The following is a 20,875-nucleotide window of genomic DNA, read 5'->3' on the forward strand; positions in this document are numbered from 1 at the left end:
CAACTGGAGTTCAAAAGTACTCATCTACAATATATATTCCTCACTGAGCTGCTGCCTGTGATAGCAGCAATAGATTTAATTAGAAGCTTCTTCAGGATTTCACTTCATATTATGAAAAATCCAACAATATGTAGGCTATAATAGAAAGAATTGAAGAAAGGTTTGGCATGAATGTTATTAAAGTGCAGCAGGATTTTTCCCCCTGATCCTCCAGATATCTAAAAACATAGAAACTAAAGAGCTACAACATGAGAAGTTTCTCAGCAAGCCCTCCAGATATAAAATCTGTTTTCCAAATGACATTGATTTTGCTGTAAGGAAGGGAAAAAGAGAAAACAAATCAAGGAAAGAGCAGTTTGTCATAAAGAAAGGGAAGAGAAAGCTTGTTGTGGCTCTAAGTGGGATGTTGCATGGTTCTGTCAAGGCACAGCACACAGCAGAAAATAAGTTTATCCCAGCTGCCTCAAAACAGCTTTCCACAACTGACTGTCACTAAGGTAACTGGTGAGAGGTTTGCAGAGAGAATTTTTCTCTCAGTTCCACAGTGGCAGCGTGCACATCCCCGAAGGAGAACTTCTTGCCATATAGTAACCATCTCACTTATGGGCGTTGATGCTTCTTCCAGGTGTGGAGGCTGGGTCTGATTTAAAATGGGTGTCTGAAGTGCTCCACGTCCCACACCACATGTGAAATCCCACCTGCACACAGCGTGCACGGGCAGCGTGAGGAAAAGAGAGCAGCATCTTGCACTGCCTCAGAAGCAATGATACCTCTGCTTAGCCTGGAGAAGAGGAGACTCAGGGGTGACCTTATTGCCCTCTACAACTACCTGAAGGGAGGTTGTAGACAGGCAGAGATTGGTCTCTTCTCCCAGGCAGCCAGCACCAGAACAAGAGGACACAGTCTCAGGCTGTGCCAGGGGAGGTTTAGGCTGGAGGTTAGGAAGAAGTTCTATACAGATAGTGATTGCCCATTGGAGTGTGCTGCCTGGGGAGGTGGTGGAGTCACCATCATTGGAGGTGTCCAGGAGGAGAATTGATGGGGTGTTTGGTGCCATGGGTTAGTTGATTAGATGGTGTTGGATGATAGGTTGGACACGATGATCTTGAAGGTCTCTTCCAATCTGGTTAATTCTATTCTATTATGTTCTAGTCTAGTCTGTTCTAGTCTAGTCTATTCTTCTATTCTATTCTATTCTATTCTTCTATTCTATTCTATTCTATTCTATTCTATTCTATTCTATTCTATTCTATTCTATTCTATTCTATTCTATTCTATTCTATTCTATTCATTTTTTCTATTCTTATTTCTATTCTTATTTCTATTCTATTCTTATTTCTATTCTATTCTATTCTATTCTATTCTATTCTATTCTATTCTATTCTATTCTACTCTATTCCATTCCATTCTATTCTACTCTATTGTATTCATTCTTCTGAGTAAACCTTTCTCCTAACCCAGAAAGTGGAAGACATCTGCCAGTTATTTTCATCATTAAGCTAAAAATAGAAGTCATAAGGGTTGTTTGAGACATCAAACCATCTGCCCAAATAATAAAATAAGCAGCAAAGAGACGAGTGATTAAAGGAGATATAGTAAATTATATTCTAAGAAAAAGATTTCAGAGGGAGTATTGGCAGGACTCCAAGCTACAGCTCTTAGACTTGAAGAGGTCATTTGGAAAGACCTAATAAAAAGGCAAGATAATCAGCCAATTCTAAGCCATCACCTGAGTAATTAGGTGTTTAAATTTCCCCATTTTAAATTGGATTACAGTAATAGCATGGCTTAAATAGTCTTAAAAATAGCTCCTAAGTATTCTAGATCACACCTGAAAAAAACCCCCACAAAACCAAAAACTGAGGGATTTTAGGTTTGGGAATGCCAACTTCAGTTTCAAAATGAAATAAAATGCTAAGGCTCTCACTCCCCTTCTTTGTCATCATAAAAAAAAATGTGATAAAAAGATTGACAGTTTGTAGTAAAAGCAATGAAAAACCCCAACTACCATGCCCATCTTTAGCTGGATCTGTCCAGTTCTCAGGTACAAGTGGAAAATCCCTTCCCTTGCCATGGGGCTCTGACTGGATCTAGGGAAATGAATAGATAAAGGCTCAACTCCATATGGAATTGCTGTAGTGAGGTTTTCAAACCAGTTCAAAGGGATTTCATAATATTGTGTAGAGTCCTTTTGGTACTAAGTTGGGGAAAAACAACAACAACAAAATGTGGTAAAAAACCAGTGTTTACAATGTCTAGATCTTTTAAAAAGCTTTCAAAACCAGGCTGGTCTAATATTGCCCTATGCATCCAGCTTTAGGGAATGTGCTGATGCCTGCCTGCACTCCAAGACGCCAGATGTGAACTTTTGTGTTTCCACTGAAATGCAATAACTAAGACAGAGACCTTGCAATATTTTTTTTTTTTTTTTCCACGGGGCAACATTTTAAGAGGAAAAATGCACAGACTGCTCAATTCAGGCTGAGATTGGGCTTTTCCAAGCACCTGCACAAAGGCACATCCCGGAGGTCAGAGAACAGACTTCGTGCAGCTGCCTTTGTGCGGTGTCATAAAGCTTGTAGCCAAAAAGGGTCACGTATGGCTTCATCCAGGTGCCAACTTTCTGTATTGTTTTCACACCAGAATTTGTCAGACACCAGCTGCTTGCATCGGGCAGGAGCAGGAGGATGTCCTGTGTCATTCTGCTGGTGCAGTTTGAGGGATTGCAGCCAAAAAAAAGGGGGGGGGGGGGGGGGGGGAAGAAAGTGCAACACGAAGAACTGAGACTTAAAATGAACAAGGCTCCAGGTAAGAGCTGCCTTTTGCCTGCTGTTTGGGGTGAGCGGGCTGCAGGATCTGCTCTCTTTAATGCCCTCAGTTTGCAGAGGGACAGCCCTCTGCCTTTAGGAAGGCCAAGGAGGACAGAGATCCTCAGCGCTTGTTGGAGGTGAGGGGTCGGTGGTAGGTGTTCTCTCCAGGCTGCAGAGGCAAGCTGGACACGGTGGGGAGGGTCAAGCTGTGCCGTCCCACACTCGGTGTGTTGGGGAGTGGTGCCCCACGGCGTCGCAAGGGCCAGGCGGGCCGGGCAGCGGGCCGGGCGTGCCGGCGGAGGCGGGAGGTGCGGCTCAGGGCGGGCACGGCAGCCCCGCCGCCTCCAGCCACGGCCGCGGCTCCCGCAGCTGCGTGGGCAGAGGGCAGGGACCCGCCGGCCGCGGGAGCGGCACCTCTGCACCGGGTGAGTGCGGCTAGAGGGCGGGAGCCAAGCTGGAGGGCGGGGGGAGCGCAGCAGGGCACCGTTCCGCCGGCTGTTGGCTGGACGTCCCCAGGAGCGGAGGCGCGGGGGGGAGCCCTCACCCTGTGCCTGCGCTCCCGAGCGGTCCCGGCTGGTCGAGCCCCGCCGAAGCGCAGAGTCCAGGTAACGGGCGCGGCAACCCCGGGTCAGAACCCTGAGTGGCCCTGCAGGGGCCGTTTGTTTTGGGCACCCCTTGGACCGGCTCTTGGGGAGGGAACGGGGAGAAGTTAGAGCAGAGGACGCGCAGCCTGGGAGCTGTGGGAGAAGGGAGGTGAAGGCGCTGCTAAGGGCGCTCCACGGGACCTGAGGTCCAGTGTTCGACCGAGTGCCAGGTGTCCTGCGTGACCGTGGATATGTCACTAGTGGTCTGTCCGTGCCTCCCTGTCCTGGGTGCTTCCTTGCGCTTGGACCGAGCAGGTTTTGTGTTCGTTGACGTTGGTGGTAACCTTTAGAAAGTGCTCAGGGAAACCGCTGAGAGGTGGCAGAAATTGGCTGCCTCTTATCAGGAAGAAAACTAACACGACTTGTTCTCCGGCAGAAAAGCAATCACAAGTGCTCCAGGTGCAATTGTTATCGACAGCTCCTTTGTGAAATTATGTTTGTACGGTCAAATTAATCAAGAGAGTGAAAACCCCGGCTTTAGTTACGTGATGACGGTGCTTAGTTACATTAAAATACATTTCCGCAAAATGTGCGTGAAGTCGATAATTAAAGTTGCCTGGACTAGACGATGACCAAGTAACACGAAGTTTGTTGATGTTCCTAGAAAATCAGACTGCATCACTGACTTACATCCTTCTGTGACTGCAAGTCCTTGCAAGGAGTGTCCTTTTACTTTGATTGCTCACAGGGCAGGAGTTTTCCTTTCTGATTACAACAAAACGTTGGCAGTAAGAGAATTCTTTTCCCCCTTAGTGCAGTTATGAATGATGCACTCAGCATTTGTTAAAAGTTGTTTGTGGACTCTGAAGAGCGAGGGACGAAGTCAAAGGGTATTGAACCTATTCCTGAAGCCCTAGATAAAATGATCTACGTCATGCTGTTAGTACGGATACACCCTGCTAAAGGTACACAGTTCTTCAAGATCTGAACTTTGAAAAGCAGTGAGACTGCGGCCATTCCAAGAAAATCTTGAGATGCCTGCGGGGGCATTGTGGTCAGAAGTTATGAATGTGAAAATACATAGGGACTATTGATTTCCCCAGCATAACTTCACCTTTTGTAGCTAGCAAAACCCAGTTTGGATTAACTATTTGATTAGAAGAGAGACCTTGAAAACAGCTGAAGGAAAGTCCATGACGCTTTGTGTGTCTTTCCCTCACTGAAGAAGTCAGGGGATGAGAAAGGTCTGGTTGGGATTTTTTTGGTGGTGGTGGTTTTACTCATTTGTTTGGGGGGGAGGTGTTATTGTTTTGTGGCTTTATTTCTTTAATTATTAGAATTCTTTTTGAAATGATGAAGTTGAAAATTTGTGTTACAGTGTTTATGAAATGTTACACTGTGGTTGATAAAAAACAACCTTAGACAGAGGTGAGGACAATTGAAGCTTCACTAGGAATAGCCAGAGAACTTCTAAAAGCAGTCACTGTGAGGGTTTAGTTCTGTAGATTGGTTTTGAAATAGATCCTGTTCTAAACGAAAGAAACCAGCCCGCTTTGTCTGGGACTTCTCATGAGGGAAACACATTTAATCCATACAGCATAGCATGGATCACTGTGTTCTAGAAATGTGCATGAACGTCAAAATCGGGACAACTTTTAAAAATACTGCTGCAAACCAGGAAATGCAGAGAGAAAGAGGGACTCAGATCGCGGTGTTCATCTCTCTGGAGGTGCAAAATCGTTCCCCGGTGTCCACTTCTTGATCAGTCCTGTTGCAATCATATTTTCTGTTGCTGTAACGATGAATGGTTGTAGTCGTTGAGAAGGTGCCTGCTTCCTTTGATTGCTAAAACCTGAGGTGAAAATCTGTAAGGAATAGTACGAGTGGTGTTCTCCATCAGCTGAGATCACTCTTGCGGGAGAACACACATTCCTCAAACTCCTGCTGGGCTTTCTGCTGGACTTCATTGATTTCTTTGTCTAGTGCGGATGCTCCAGGACCTTGCTCACTTAACTGGCTTTAGGGGAAGAGTGAGGGAAATTGCTGTGCTCTCTGAATCTCGACGGCCAAAGAGCCTCTGTGTCACTCTAGCCTGCTCCTTGTTCTCTCCAAATGGTTTTAGAAGCAGTGACACAATGCAGGGTGTTGTGTTGATGGATTGATTTGTTCCTTTCTGTGGTGTCCAGACTGGCAACTCAGATCCATGGAATTGCCACCAGCACTGAAAAGGGAGAATTACAAAAGTAAATCCAAGCTATCTTGTCTGGGAGGAGTATTTGGACAGTAAAACATCTGTGTTAGAACGGATTAAGATTCTGGCATTTACATTTTTACAAGAGGATCATCCAGATTTTCATTGCAGCCTAAGAGTGTGGCTTAGCAGAAATCCTAGAAAGTCAATGTTTGTGAAAAGCTCCCAAATCTGCCTATCCTCACGTGAAAGAATGTCTTCTGTAGTTGACTTAATAATTCTGGGGTGAGAAGTTCTCCTGTTTGAGATTTCTGTTTGCTATTTCTTCCCTTCTGTCCTGACTGTATTCTTTGCAACATGATTTCCTAAGGAGATGAAGCTAAAAGAGCAATCATGTTATCTGACTGATAGCTCCCCTCATTGCCCTGGAGTAGTATTTTACCCATGGGGATCAATTTCAACCAATATAAACAGAAGAATAGAGAGATCAGAGTGATAAAATTCTTACAGACCTCCAGACTGCTGGTGACCAGATTGATGAGAGACATGAGGCTGATGCCCCCACGGAGGGAAGAGCTGTAGCAAGCGATCAGCTTATTAGACATCAGAAAATCCATGTGAGTGCTCCATAGGATGCTGAGCTCCATTGCTACAGCCACTCAAAGGCTGGTGATTACATTTTCCAGTTTTTCTGCTCCTTGGGAGTGCAGTCTTTGATGCCTTTTCTCCTTCAGAGTCTCCTCAAAACAAGCTCTATTTGTCTGAGATGTTTCTGGTAATGAGCTCTATATAACTGCTGTTGTTCCTCAACTGCGTAAACTCACCTTTTGCTTTCCTAGTCCATAATTTAATCCTCTTAGATACTCCTAGTTGCCTTGACTGGGTGCAAACAGTGACTGTGGTCACAGTAAAACCTACTCTCTCCCACTTACAGTTTCTCTGAATTGCTGGCAATTTTTTTACTTAGACTTTAATTTGCTGCTTCCTGCCACTGCCGTTTGTTCTGCTTATGGTCATGTCCAAATGTCCTCTTCTACTTTCTCTACATGGCAAGATGCTGTAGCACTTTCCTGGTGTTGTGACAGGAGAACTGTGAAAAAGTACTGGGAGTTTAGCAAGGCCTTTGTAAACACCTGATGCTTTTATTGATTTTTCAGTGGTGATTATTGTGCTGATTATTTGTTCTGTTGCATAACTGAAGGTAGGAGCTGTATTTATCAGTAATCGCTCGTTTGCTCCTCCCTTTCCTTGTCTTTCCACCACAATACTGGTCCTTCCTCTCTGTTTCATTACCTCCCTAAAAATTGCTTTGGGCTTTTGTTTTCTTCTGTTCTGGGTTTGTTTTTTGGTGGGTTTTCAGGGAGCTTTAATGGTGTGGTAACTTGATCTGCCAGGTTTCTTTGGGTTGTAGGAATGATAACAGCTGGACTTGCATTCTGAACATAGATGTATATATGTAAGTGAAACCAATTCAGTAAAGTGCTTAGTGGCTAATGCTGATTTATTTTTCAATGTTTGTCTGCACTCAAATTGTCCAGATCTCTTCTTTACACCTTTTAGAAACCATTTCTCTATTATTGAGGCCTGCATTCCTCAGTAAAGCAGAGTGCCATGCTTGTATAGTGATCATGTTTGAATTTATTCTCCCAGTTCATTTTAGCAAAGGGGGAGCAAGGTGCACAAGAACATCTTTTTCTCTGGGAAGAAGCACATATGCCCTGCCTCATCTTATTGCTCTTCAATGGAGTCAAGCATTCTTCCTTCCTCTCCGCAAGGACGTATCCTCTCCTGGCAGCCCCACATGCCTCTTCCTGAGCTCTGGGGAGCTGCCAATGGGCACACCGGGCTGGATGCCTCCCAGCTGGTTTAAGAGGCAACTCCCACAGCAGTTTCTCACACCCCACCCCTCACCAGCAGTTGCTTTGCTCTCAGAAGTGTGGGATGTGGCAGCATGTGTAGGTGCTACCCAGTCTGTTTCAGTTCAGACCGATCCAAGGGATCTTAAAACCCTGCCAGCAGAAGTGTTTAACTTGACCTGCAGAGTCAGGAGTGGGAGCCCACCACATGGCTTAGCTGCAGCCAAGGCAGTTATCTGACTGCAGCCTAAAAAACCTGTGAGTGAAGGGAGATTACAGTTTTCCCAGCTGGTCAGGTTGGCACTGCACGTGGCAAGACCTTTACCTTGAGCAGCCTTTGAGCACAGAGCTGTGTCAGGTGCATCCAGGCTAAGGTATTTGGCTCTTCAGCTGGCTTGCCAGAGCACAGTAAGTGCTGCATAGAGATGACAGCAGCTTTTCTGTGTTGGTGTGCGCTTGCTCTAGTATGTAGCACACATCCTTCCCTGCTGACACCAAAGGTGGGGACAGTGCCAGGTTATGCTGCAAGGATGCAGCTCTTAATTAAAAGCCTTCCATTTTCTCTGGTGTCCTTAGGAACATTCTAGAGAAGCAATTGCAGATCAGGGAGCACTTCTTGCTTTTTTCTTCTTTAATCCAGATTAAGCAGTATTTGCTGCATGCCTAATGATAGCAACCCATTGCTTTCCTCTCTCTTGGCTTTCCCCATCCTGTCTGCACATTCATTCTGACAGAGGAAGGTGCAGTGGGGTTGGTAGTACACAGTGCTGTTTGTGTTTGGAGAAGCTAACACCTGCTGATGCAGAACAGGGGAATAATCCCTGCTGCTCTCCAGCCTTCATGGGCAAATGGGCAGCCTTTTATTTTAGCCTTTTTCAATTATCTTTGACAACGGTTCTGTGGGAAATGCACCAGTTTGCCCACAGGCTCCTGAGTAACCTCTAACTGTGTTCAGCAGTGCAGCTGCAGAGCTGTTGAAATGCCCTTGGAACATATGCTGCATTCAACACCTCCTGGGTAGGTACAGCTTCCTTCTCAGCAATGAAAATCCCTCCTTTGGAATCAGCCTTGGATCGGATCAACATCCTGCAACTCAGTTTGTGTAAAGAGAAGCCAGCAGGTCAACAGAAACAAGTATTAAAATTAGAACATCACTGGGGTACACAAGCTGTTCTAACAAGACAAATCCAAATGCCTTCAGATCTCTGGGTGTGGTCTCTGTGATTGTTATTCCTGATGGAGCAGGCTGAAGGGTTGTTGAAGGATAATGCCACCGGGATACTCTTCACGGTGGTTTGAGTTAGTTGAGAATACAAAACAGTTAGCAGTAGCTGTGTGATGGGCTTTGAAAGAAATGGAGCCAAGAGAAATGAACATGAGGAGAGCCAGGCTGGAGATGTGACAAGGGCCTGGGCATGCCATTGTCAGGACACTTGGAGTAACCACAGAGGTCAGAGGAGCTGAGAGGTGGTTCTTGGACTCATCCACCCCAGGAGATAGAGAAGGACTATGCATCTTCTACATGTCCTGTGGCATTGATACTCTGATACTGTGTCATGAGGTCTGTGGTGACAGGTTGGACTCAATAATCTTTGAGATCTCTTCCAACCTTGGTGATACTGTGATATTATGATTGCCAGAGCAGTGCTGCTGTCTCCAGCTGGCTGCCATGCTGCATAGGGAAGGGCAGCAGAGCAGCCAGCCCAAGACAGTCCTGTTCCTCCTGTCCCCCAGGGACTGGCATGTGGAGCAGGAGACAGAGAAGCTGAGGGTGGCTGCTGCTCTGCCCCAGAAGAGCTGTCACCTGTTTTGCCTACTGTCTCAGGGGAGCAGGAGCAGATGGGCCAAGAGGATCAGCCAGCCCTCCCAGAACACCTGTTGGAGGGGACTTTCCCCCCACCTGTGGGGCCAGAAGAAGCACTGGACAGTAAAAGTAGCTCTTGATGACACCTGACACTCATTGAATCCCACCGTTGACCCAGCACTGCCAGGTCACCACTTAAACACAGGCTTTTCCCTGAGGCTAGTGTGGCAGAGGCGCAGGCTGCCCAGACAGGATGTGCCAGCTGGAGTTTTTCCAGCCCTTGTCTGACCTCAGCACTGAGTTTGCTGCAGCAGGGCCAGACCGGGGGCCTCCCAAGCTTCCTGTCCATCCTGAGCTATCCTTCAACCCTATCAACCCAAGTTCAAAGCTGAAAAGTTGCTGCAAAGTCCCTGGTCCCATCTATGTGTGAAAATGTAACAGGGAAGAGTGACCCTGCTTTGCCAGACTGAAAGAGGGCCAGTGGCAGTACCCCCAGAAAGAAGTAAGTGCTCACCATAGTGGCTTGCAGTCTCTGCCCTACATATCTGGCCAGTATAATCTGGTTTAAGTATGGTTGCATTCAAGGCTGTAAAACAGTCTCTTAAGTGTGCTGCATGTGCTCTGTTTCAGGCTCCAAGTCTAGCTCAGCTTGCTGCAGCTTTAGTTCACCTAAGCAAAGCTTTGTCCAAGGCCTAATACAGCACCAGAAATAGGCAAGGATTTCTGCCAGCATGTTTGGCTAAAGTTTTAAGATGATATTCATGTTTTGTGTTCAAAAATGACGGACGCTGATCCTATTGCTTTCTTGGAAAGAGGCATCACGTGCAGTGGTGTTTTAAAGCAATGTCCCTCAGTGGGGCTTGGGTTCTCCAAGTACATCTGGCTTGCTTTTATTCTTGGGAAGCTCAGGTGTTATGAAATCTATGCTACCCTTCACACATTTTCTCTGCATGTCTTCTCAGAAGAGCTGGAGTGCAGTGAAACCTCAAGAGAATGAAGTCTGCAGGGAAGAAAGCCACTCACTAATGTATCGTTAAGACTGAGTTGCTTCTGTTTAACCAAAAAAATAAGTGAAATAAAAGCATTTGCTTCTAAAATACAGTCTCACTTAAACAAACATCAAGGCTCCTCTCCACGTTGTCAAAGTTGATTCATAAGCAGTGATTGAACGTGTGTTCCCTGAGTAGTATAAAAGAGCTTGCATTAAGAAGCCAAGAGTGCTTCCAGCCACCTCCTCGCTCTTCCCCAGCATTACTCAGAAACCATCACTAGGAGCACTTGAAAAGCTTCAAAAGGAGTTAAGCCTGTCAGGGTTGGAAGAACTTGCATTTGTCTTCTGGAAAAGCTCGAATTGTGGAACTGAAGTGAATAAAAATAATTACTAATGGAAGCATCCTCTTGTGGATGTGGTTGGAAGCGCTCCACTTAAAGGTGGAAGGCACATAGCACAGAGCCAGAACATGATGTCTTCAGGAAGAAGACTTGCTGAAAAGGCAGTACAAGCTTCTTCTGTTCTGAACTGGTAGTTTTAGAACATCCACCTTGAAGAGAGTGTACAAGTTGGCCACACAGTTCTTTTTAAGGACACTTCTGTGGTCCTTCTTATCACAGTATCACAGTATATTAAAGCTTGGAAGGGACCTCAGGAGATCATTGGGTCCAACCCCCCTGCCAAAGCAGGATCACTTAGGGTAGTCCACACAGGAATGCATACAGGTGGGTTTTGAAAGTCTCCAGAGAAGGAGACTGTGGTGGTGAGAACTGTCACAGAGACTTCACAACCTCCCCTGGGCAGCCTGTTCCAGTGCTCTGTCACCCTCACTGTAAAGAAGTTTCTCCTCAGGTTGAGGAGAAGCCATCTCAGTGCCTCAGTGTTGAGTTAGCACAGCCAGTAGCCTGCTACTGATGCACCAGATACAGCTGAGTGCTCAAAGCTGCTACAGCAGCTGTTTGGCTCAGAGATGGGAAGGGAAGTGGGAGACTTGGTATCTAGCATCCCAAAGCCTGGATATTTTGTTTCTGGATGTTTCTCCAACGTGACAGTTCAAGCTGGACCCATTGAAATACCAGAATAGCTTGTTCTTCACCCAGGGGATTACTAAAAATATCTACAAATTAATAACCTATTCTGCAGTAGCTGTGCTGATTGCTTTCCTTCCCCTCACCCTGCCCCAACAGACAAGGCTAGACATACAGAGATGTGGTGCTAAGGGACATGGTAGCTAGGTAATGGTTGGACTCAATGATGTTACAGATCTTTTTCAGCCAAAACAGTTCTGTGATTCTGAGACTCTCTCCTTCTGGATTTTCATTGCAGGTAGCTGGAAGTAGCATTTCAGAGTAAAACAGAATAAATGGGGTATCAGTTTGTGACACTAATTCATTTGCCTTCACAGATTATTAAAATACTTCCAAATGGAAACCTACCTCCTAGAATCACGCTGAAGCAGAGACAATTCCTTGTTTTGAGTATCATGAGGGTGGTGAGACACTGGAATGGGTTGCCCAGAGAGGTTGTGGACCCCTCATCCCTGTAAGGGTTTAAGGCCAAGCTGGATGAGGGTTTGAGCAAGCTGATCTAGTGCAGTTCTCCCTCCCCATGGCAGGGGGATTGGAACTAGATGATCTTTAAGGTTCCTGTCAACTCAAGCCATTCTATGAACAATCTTGCCATGGAAACTGAATGTTGTTACAGAAGCTTAGCTATCTTGGATGAGTATACTCAGACATTCAACTGTCTATTCACTGTGCTAATTAAGTGGCTGGCTAACAAGCTGTCCTGTGTAGAAAGTTAAATCGAGTCATGTCGAGAGAGAACAAACACATTTGGATGCCGCTTGAGAAAGGAATAGCAATTGATGAAGTGTCTTAAAAAGTGGAGAAGAAAGCTTAGCAAATTTCAACTGACCCATCAACTAACCCATGCAACCAAGCACCCTGTCTGGAGGAGACTTGACAGGGTGCTTGGTTGCATGGGTTAGTTGATTAGGTGGTGTTGGACGATGGGTTGGACGCGATGATCTTGAAGGTCTATTCTATTCTATTCTATTCTATTCTATTCTATTCTATTCTATTCTATTCTATTCTATTCTATTCTATTCTATTCTATTCTATTCTACTCTACTCTACTCTATTCTATTCTATTCTATTCTATTCTATTCTATTCTATTCTATTCTATTCTATTCTATTCTATTCTATTCTTTCTATTCTCCCCTCTGACCTCTTTTGCAAGTCCAGGTGGAGTGCTGTCTGCCTCGTGGCTCTGCCTGCTAAACCAAAAAGCCAACTAAAACATCACACCGTAATGAATTTCGAAGCCGATTGTTTCTTTAGCTTTCTGTAAAACCTAGAACCAGCAACTCTATTGCTTCAAATGAAATCAACATTTATCCTCTGGGAGAACTGAAAGCTGAGATTCACAGATGTGCTTTTGAAAAGAGGAAACATTTTTAAGCATGCTGCATGGCTTGGTGAGCTCTTAACCTTCAATGTTTTAACTTTGTAAGTTTCCTAAGCCTACGTTTTGAAGGGAAACAATAATGTCTTTGTTCAAGTCTGTATCTTGGCCTCTTTTCTCTACCTTATCAGAACTTAGGAAGAAGTGTGTAAGGTTGCAAAGAGATCAATTTCAATTTTGGATGGCACAGAGCCTCCCCACCACCACTCTCCCCATCCTAATGCTGTTGTTTGTTTCCATTTGGTTAAAAGCCGCCAAAAAGCTGGGATTTCCAGTGCAGACCTGTCTGTAATTCAGGGTAGGAATGAATACATGTGTGCCTGCACTATTCCTGAGAGAGAGCTGGTGAGCAGAGATAACAGCCAGCAGACTGCTGTCTCTGGAGCAAAGGACATCTCCCATAATCTCAATTTCCTAGTTAAGACTTTCCAATGTCAGTATTTCAGAGAAAAGTGGGGCTGTCAGCCCGAGCTGCCATCTGATGAGAGTCACATTGGATGCATGAAAAGCAGTGGGCTGGGTAGTTGTGTCTGTGACAAGGGAGCCAGTCCAGCACTTTTAGACTTAGAAAAGCAGGAGCCCATCAAAGGGGGAACATAATTACCATTTGAAATTAAATTGCTCCCAAAATGGGGATATCCACTCAGATGTCTTACCAGGAGCTGGCAGGGGGATCTGGCTTCCCTCCTCTTGTGCAAATCTGAACTGTTCTGTCAGGCAACCAGCCAGTCTAGACAGTTGAACAAAATACATGCTGGATAAAACCTACTTCTGATTTCCTACTTCTCATGTTGACCTCCCAAATGTTTTGGGACGAAGGCCTTGATCAGCTCATACATAGAGACATGCTGTTTTGATGGAGGCATTTTTAAGGCTTGATCTCTTAAGAGAGTGTAGGGATCAAAAGCATGAGTGGCATACTGATGGCTCATCGCTAAATGGGATGTGATGAGGGGGAAGATGCTCAGCCTGAGGCAGCATGGGAGCTAAAAACAGCTTGGTGGTGTTGGAGCTGCGCTTGCACGGTGCCAGCACAGCCAGTGCCTAACTTGGGAGCGGCTGGAGCTGTTCTGGGTTTGTTCAGAGGAGTGAATCCTCTGCTAGGGGGTGAAACCTGACGCCGAGGAAGGAGATTTATGACATGCTCACGACTGGCTGCAGTATGGGAGTCTCAAAAATTGTCAAGAAAATAAGCATATGGACGGTTTAAAAGGCACATGGGCTTATTTTGAGTGAGGAGCAGAGCAGAGGCTCTGTTCCCCATGTTACATCTCTTCAGGAAGCATCTTCACATGTTTCCCTGTAGGTTTGTGTGACTGAATTCAAGGGTGGGAGTGTAAGGGGAAAGGGAAGCTGAGGAGAGAGCTGGGATCTCACAGAGAGGAGCAGCAGCTTGTTTGCCAGTGGAAGCTGCAGAGGAGCTGCAGTGATGTGTTACATCGTTAATCGTGTTCCAGTGGAAAAGCTGCTGCCGCTCGGCAGGAAAAGGCATTCCCAGGGAGAGCTCTGGAGTTGTGGATCCTAGGAGAAATGCCACCCTGCCTGAACGCAGCTCTCAGCATCCCCTGGTGAACTGCAACATCTGAAATGCCGCTTCCCTGGATGAAAACAGAGCTTAGCTGTGCTAAACATTGAACAAATGCTTATTGAGAGCTCCAATCGGAATGTTTAAACTGTGAACAAAACGCCAGGGGAAAAAAAACAACCCACCACTAATTCTGTGGCATCTGCATGCTGCACACTCATTTTCTAAATTAGAGGGGGGAAGAAACATAACAGTTAATTATTTTGGTGGGTGGGGGTTTTGCTTGTTTGACTGATTGATTGTTTGCTGTGTTGGGGGTTTGTTTCCCTCTTCCTCCTCTCCGCCACCCCGCCCCGTGCCTTGGATCATGCTGCATTTGGTAACAAATCTCTGGGAAATGGCTCCTCAACAGCCTGTGCTTCTTTCTGGGTGCTGTGTTTATGGAATGTTCACTTGATCACCTCAGGGAAGGCAGTCACCCATGGGAGGGAGCAGAGCTGGGGTGAGGGGGGACAGCGGGTGGCTCAGGATCAAGGTCTGTGGCGTGTGGGAAGGGCTTGAGGACTCCTTGCTGTACCGTTTGACCACAGGGCTGTGCACCATGGCTTTGACAATGGGTGTCCAGGATACTGGGCAGAGGAGTGAGATAAAAGGCAGGACTGGTCTAAGGAGACCTTGTGAGTACTTTCTTAGAGCTGATCTAAGGAGACCTTGTGAATGCTTTCTTAGCCTCTTGAGGAGAGCAGTGGCTGACTGCATGTGTCTAGGTGACAGCAGTTGTACTCAGTTACCATCTCATGTTTCAGGAGGTGTAGCAGATACCCCAATGCAGGCTACTTTCCTTCTTCAAGGTGTAGGACACTTTGAACAGCCTTTGAAATCTTGGTTTTCCCTCTCCACCCTTAAGAACTGAATGGATGCTGTAGAAATACCAAGGTTAGAACACGTCCTCTGGCCATACATTTCCCACAAAAAGACTGCTCCTTGTTCAGCAGTTTGTTTAATGCTGGGACTGGTCCTGATGCTTGGGTTTAATAGAGTTTATTAAAGTATCATAGAATCAATAAGGCTGGAAAAGACCTCAAAGATCATCAAGTCCAACCTGTCACCACAGACCTCGTGGCTGCTAAACCGTGGCACCAAGTGCCACGTCCAATCCCTTTTTGAACACCTCCAGGGATGGTGACTCCACCACCTCCCTGGGCAGCACATTCCAATGGCTAACAACTCTCTCTGTGAAGAGATTTTTTTCTCACTTCCAGCCTAAACTTTCCGTGGCACAGCTTGAGACTGTGTCCCCTTGTTCTGGTGCTGGTTGCCTGGGAGAAGAGACCAACCCCCTCCTGGCTACAACCTCCTTTCAGGTAGTTGTAGAGAGCAATGAGGTCTCCCTTGAGCCTCCTCTTCTCCAGGCTAAATAATCCCAGCTCCCTCAGAAGATTTTCCTGATTGGTTTGCACTGTTTTGCACTGTGTGTGCAGTACTGAATTGCACTGTGTGAGGCTTCTCCTGTTTTGCTGGTAATGATGATTTCATTCTTGACTCCACAATTCAGGGAGAGCTTTGATGTTGCAGTGTACCAGTGGCCCTGTATAACTGGAAAAGATACTGGTAATCACATGGGGAAATCTGTAGGGAAGGTCATTTTAGTTATCAAATGCCTCTGCCCTTTTCTCATCTACTAACTTGCAGCTTTAATGCTTGTGGTGTAGCACAGATTTGTTACTAATCCTTGCTTTGAATCACCAATGGCTGCTCAGATAATGTAGGAATTGCACAGAGCTTTAGATTGATGGATGATTCAGATTAAAAAACAAACCAACACAACCAAATGAAAAGAAAAAACCCCAGCAACCACCAAACCAAAAGAACCCCACCAAAACAACAAACAGATCAAAAGAGCTTTTCTATTACACCTCCAAACTGATAAGGAGTAAGGAGTGGGGTTTTCACAGTTTTTACTTAGTCATAGTCAAAGACTTAAATTGACAGTGGGTACAGAGGAACAGATAGGAGCACCTCAAAGAGAGATTTAATCTGCTTTTATTTATTCATCAATTCATTCCTAAAGCAACAAAACATTCTCTGGCTTTGCAAGTCCAACTGAGTTTGGGTTTAGGGTTGGGGAGGGGGGGTTGATCAGTTCCCAGGCGGCCAGGAGGGCCAATGGCATCCTGGCCTGCATTAAGAACAGTGTGGCCAGCAGGAGCAGGGAGGTCATTCTGCCCCTGTACGCTGCACTGGTTAGGCCACACCTCGAGTACTGTGTCCAGTTCTGGGCCCCTCAGTTTAGGAAGGAGGTTGACTTGCTGGAATGAGTCCAGAGAAGAGCAACAAAGTTGGTGGGGTGTTTGGCAACACAAGCCCTATGAGGAAAGACTGAGGGAGCTGGGGTTGCTCAGCCTGGAGAAGAGGAGACTCAGGGGTGACCTTATCACTCTCTACAACTACCTGAAGGGAGGTTGTAGCCAGGCGGATGATGGTCTCTTCTCCCAGGCACCCAGTACCAGAACAAGAGGACACAGTCTCAGGCTGCATCAGGGGAGGTTCAGGTTGGATGTTAGGAAGAAGTTCTATACAGAGAGAGTGATTGCCCATTGGAATGGGCTGCCTGGGGAGGTGGTGGAGTCGCCGTCATTGCAGGTGTTCAGGAGGAGACTTGCTGGGGTGCTTGGTGCCATGCGTTAGTTGTTTGGGTGGGTTGGATTGGTTGATGGGTTGGACACGATGGTCTTGAAGGTCTCTTCCAACCTGGTTTGGTTTATTCTAAATAAAGGTTTATTCTAAATAACTTCTAATTCAGAGATTCATCTAAACCTCTCTTTTTATCTTTCACAGCTCGATTTTGGAAAGGCATTTTTGCCATGAACCCTGATTTTCCACTTGTCTTGTTTCTCTGGGACTAAGTAGTGAGAGCCGTTTTCCAGTTAATCCAGAATGAGCTTCAGGGAAGCCTAGATGTTGATGTGTGGCATAGGAGTACGTCCCAGGACTGTGGCAAGTACCTCCTTCTCCACAGCCAAGACCATGGGACATGCAACTATTTGCCTGATCCTTGTCATGTTTCCTCTGTTGAGCATTCACACTGTTGGCTTTGGCCTCATGCCTCCACCTCAGCTTGGTGGTGCCCTGGCCATTTGTGGCATGAGCCTTCCTCCAGCAGCTGCACCATTCTTTGACATTTTCTCCCACCTGCTGCTGAGTCACATCTGGCTGTTTCGGTAACCCACATATCCCTTTGTGCTGTGGGTTGGTGAGGAGGCTTCCACCAGTTGGTTGTGGGGCATTCTGTGTAGGAAGTGTTCCTGTGTGGCTGGAGGCCACCCTTCAGCTGGCAGCTGTGAGGCAGGAGTGGATTTTCTCATGAATCCCCTTGCTGGCTCTGCAACATCTGGAGATCTGCACCCAGATCTTTCACATTTTGCTGATTTTGCTGGGATAGTCATGGGGTAGCCATGATATGCAAGTCATTAGCAGTTTGTAGTCAGCCAGGAGCTTAAGATGGGAAGAATAAAAGTCAGGGCAGCTTCTCCAAGCTGGCTCACAGGTGTATCCCATACCATAAATGTCATACTTATTATGAAGTGGGAAGTTTGCTGAGGAGAGGTTTCTCAGAGGTCTTCTGGCTCTTGAGGGTTTTCATCTCTGGAGGGTCTCACTCATCATTCTGCTCCTGAGAGCTGCTTTCCCACTTATTCTGACTGTTGTGCACTTGCTGGGCTGAGTATAACTCTGTATGCTTTATACAGATACTGCTGTTGATATTAGCTATGCTTTTCATTAAATCTCTTCATTAAGCCATTAATCTCTGCTCAGGAATCTCCTCTTCAGTATGAGGGTGGTGAGACTGGAACAGGCTGCCCATAGAGGCTGTGGATGCCTCCTCCCTGGGGGTGTTTAAGGCCAGGTTGGATATGCAGCTTAGTCTAGTTGAGAGGCATCCCTGCCCATGGCAGGCAGGTTGGGGTAGATGATCTCCATGGTCCCTCCCAACCTAAGCCATTCCATGCTTTTCTCTTTTTCCCAGTCCTCTTTCTTGGCTGGGAAGGAGTCACTGGCTGATAGAACAGCTTCTGCAGTTTAGCTACAAATATGGGCTAAATGTAGACCCATGTTCACCTGTCTGCCTCAAACCACTTTTAACCTCTCCCCCCACCCCCCTTTGATTTTAATGCTGGAGAAGGAGAGCACAGAGGCCAGGCATACTGGTTTGGGACTCAAGAAAGAGCATTGGCAGCCTTCACAATGTCTGTAGAGCAGGCCACTAGAAAGTGGTTGTGCTTATCAAAGTGTTGGCTTGTCCTCTGATCCATAACACCTCTGCCAATAAAATGAGGTCTGAGGCGAAGCCTTCAAAATGCAGAACAGGCAACCTGTGTTGCCAGGGAAGTGTCCTGAGAGACCCAGGTGTGTATGCTCTTGCACTAATGCACACAAGTAACATACTCTGGGTGAAGTTGGGCCAAGGGGTTGGCAATGGGAATTAATTGCTTGTGAAAAAGTTTATGATGCCAGAAACACTTCCTGGCGTGTAAAACCTGCTGCACAACGCAAATGTTCTGCTGCTGCACCAGCTGGGCACTTTTGTTTCACTCCATTTATTTTTCTCTCACAGCCACTGAAATAGTCCAGTTCCATTCCACTATTCCAGGTCACTTAGTAAGCAGCCTGAAAAAAAACCTCACTCTACTTAATCCAGCTCTCCTGGATGTGTGCATTCAGCATATTTTCTTGCTGCATGAAACCTGAGGAAGGGTATTGGTATAGCCTGACTTTGACTTTTATAGTCATGTACAGTTTCAAAGAAAACTGCCAGTGAAGGACTTGCTGTGAACTTTCAGCTCATTCTCCTCTGACTAAGGAGTTGTGTGTCAGACCACCCTGGACTTGAGGGGTAGAGTCTTGTAGTGATGCTGGTCTGACTTGTTGAGCTTGAGGATAGGATAGGATAGGATAGGATAGGATAGGATAGGATAGGATAGGATAGGATAGGATAGGATAGGATAGGATAGGATAGGATAGGATAGGATAGGATAGGATAGGATAGGATAGGATAAACCAGGTTGGAAGAGACCTTTGAGATCATCGTGTCCAACCTATCATCCAACACCATCTAATCAACTAAACCATGGCACCAAGCACCTCATCCAGTCTCTTCCTAAACACCTCCAGTCATGGTGACTCCGCCACCTCCCCAGGCAGCACATTCCAATGGGCAATCACTCTCTCTACAAAGAATTTTTTCCTAACATCCAGTCTATACCTCCCCTGGTGCAGCCTGAGACTGTGTCCTCTTGTTCTGGTGCTGGCTGCCTGGGAGAAGAGACCAACATCCGCCTGTCTACAACCTCCCTTCAGGTAGTTGTAGAGAGTGATAAGGGTCACCCCTGAGCCTCCTCTTCTCCAGGCTAAGCAACCCCAGCTCCCTCAGCCTCTCCTCACAGGGCTGTGTTCCAGACCCCTCACCAACTTCATTCCCTTCTCTGGACTTGTTCCAGCAAGTCAACATCCTTCCTAAACAGAGGGGCCCAGAACTGGACACAGTTCTGGACATAGTTATCTGAGAATACCAGGAAAGCAAAAGTCTCCTCCAGGCTAAGCAACCCCAGCTCCCTCAGCCTCTCCTCATAGGGCTTGTGCTCCAAACCCCTCCTCAGCTTTGTTGCCCTCCTCTGGACATGTTCCAGCAACTCAGCAGGGTAAAAGAGGGTGAAAATCTCGCTTCCTATACAATTCAGAATCTCTGTTACAGATTGTGCCTGGCTACATTAGCCTCTCAGATGGATCTCTGCAGCCCAGTGGTACACTGGCTCTGCTTTTTCTTTGGTGGTGTCCTCCACACCAAGGGCAACTAAAAAATCTGCTCATCACTGTAAGGCTGTGTGGTTGATTGATGTGTGGCCTGGACATACCCTTGTGTGGAGCACTGACGTGAGCTGTGGTCAGAACAAGCCAGTGTGCATTTGTCCTTTTCCTCAGTATGAGTACAGGGAAGATTTAATTCCTGGAATGAAAGGAGCATAATTGAGAGAGAGATCGACCAGGAATAATGCCTGGTGAATTAACATCAGAATTATGTTCACTTGTGGGCAGCTAAAAGCTGCATAAGTAGTCTCCTATCGTTTCAGTGGTATCCAGAGAAGAGAGAAGAGCAGGAACACCACCAGATTGCCTAAGGTTTGGTTTCACAGCACACTCAATCCGGAGGTGACCTTCAGTTACTATCAATGTGATAGCCTTGGATACACAGCGTGCCAAGGCTTCAGTCCTTTGTTTTAGTTCAGGTTTGATCTCAGAGGTACCAGATGTGGTCAGTCAGAGCCTGATAGGTTAAAAGAAGTGTTAGCAAATGTGAGGATAGTGCCTGCATGACACAGACCCTTGTGCACAGTTCTCGTGCAGAACTCTTTGGGGGGAAGGAGGAGAAAATGCAATGAAAATAGGACACGAAATTAGAGAGGGGAAAAAGTGGTGGATTCAGCAGTGAAGCTGGATATAGGGCAGTAGCTTTCAAACACACTTGCTTCCCTTCAGGCTTATTACCCTTCTGCCATTGGCATCTGATTTTTTGTTACTTGCTACATGCCAATCTAAATGCTGTGTTTTCACAGTGTGTAAAATTGCATTCCCCTACTGACAGCACCAAG

At 46.3% G+C, this 20,875-nt stretch overlaps 1 protein-coding gene across 5 annotated transcripts in view; it reads left to right on the forward strand.

Annotated features, from left to right (window-relative positions):
• The first annotated feature begins 3,127 nt into the window (after window positions 1-3,127).
• The window catches only part of PKIB (cAMP-dependent protein kinase inhibitor beta), a 53,621-nt gene continuing 35,873 nt past the window's right edge, over window positions 3,128-20,875 (forward strand). For 2 of the 5 annotated variants that reach the window (XM_068162324.1, XM_068162322.1), the window contains exon 1: window positions 3,276-3,415. The gene's annotated coding sequence lies outside the window, so the exon portion shown is untranslated. Of the gene's footprint in view, window positions 3,236-3,274; window positions 3,416-20,875 lie in introns of those variants that run through there. The other 3 variants (XM_068162323.1, XM_068162325.1, XM_068162326.1) reach the window with 3 other exon arrangements.

The sequence above is a fragment of the Melanerpes formicivorus genome, unplaced genomic scaffold (assembly GCF_026170545.1).
Source record: "Melanerpes formicivorus ecotype bairdi unplaced genomic scaffold, bMelFor1.0.p_v2 SCAF_63, whole genome shotgun sequence".
Lineage (NCBI taxonomy): Eukaryota > Metazoa > Chordata > Aves > Piciformes > Picidae > Melanerpes > Melanerpes formicivorus.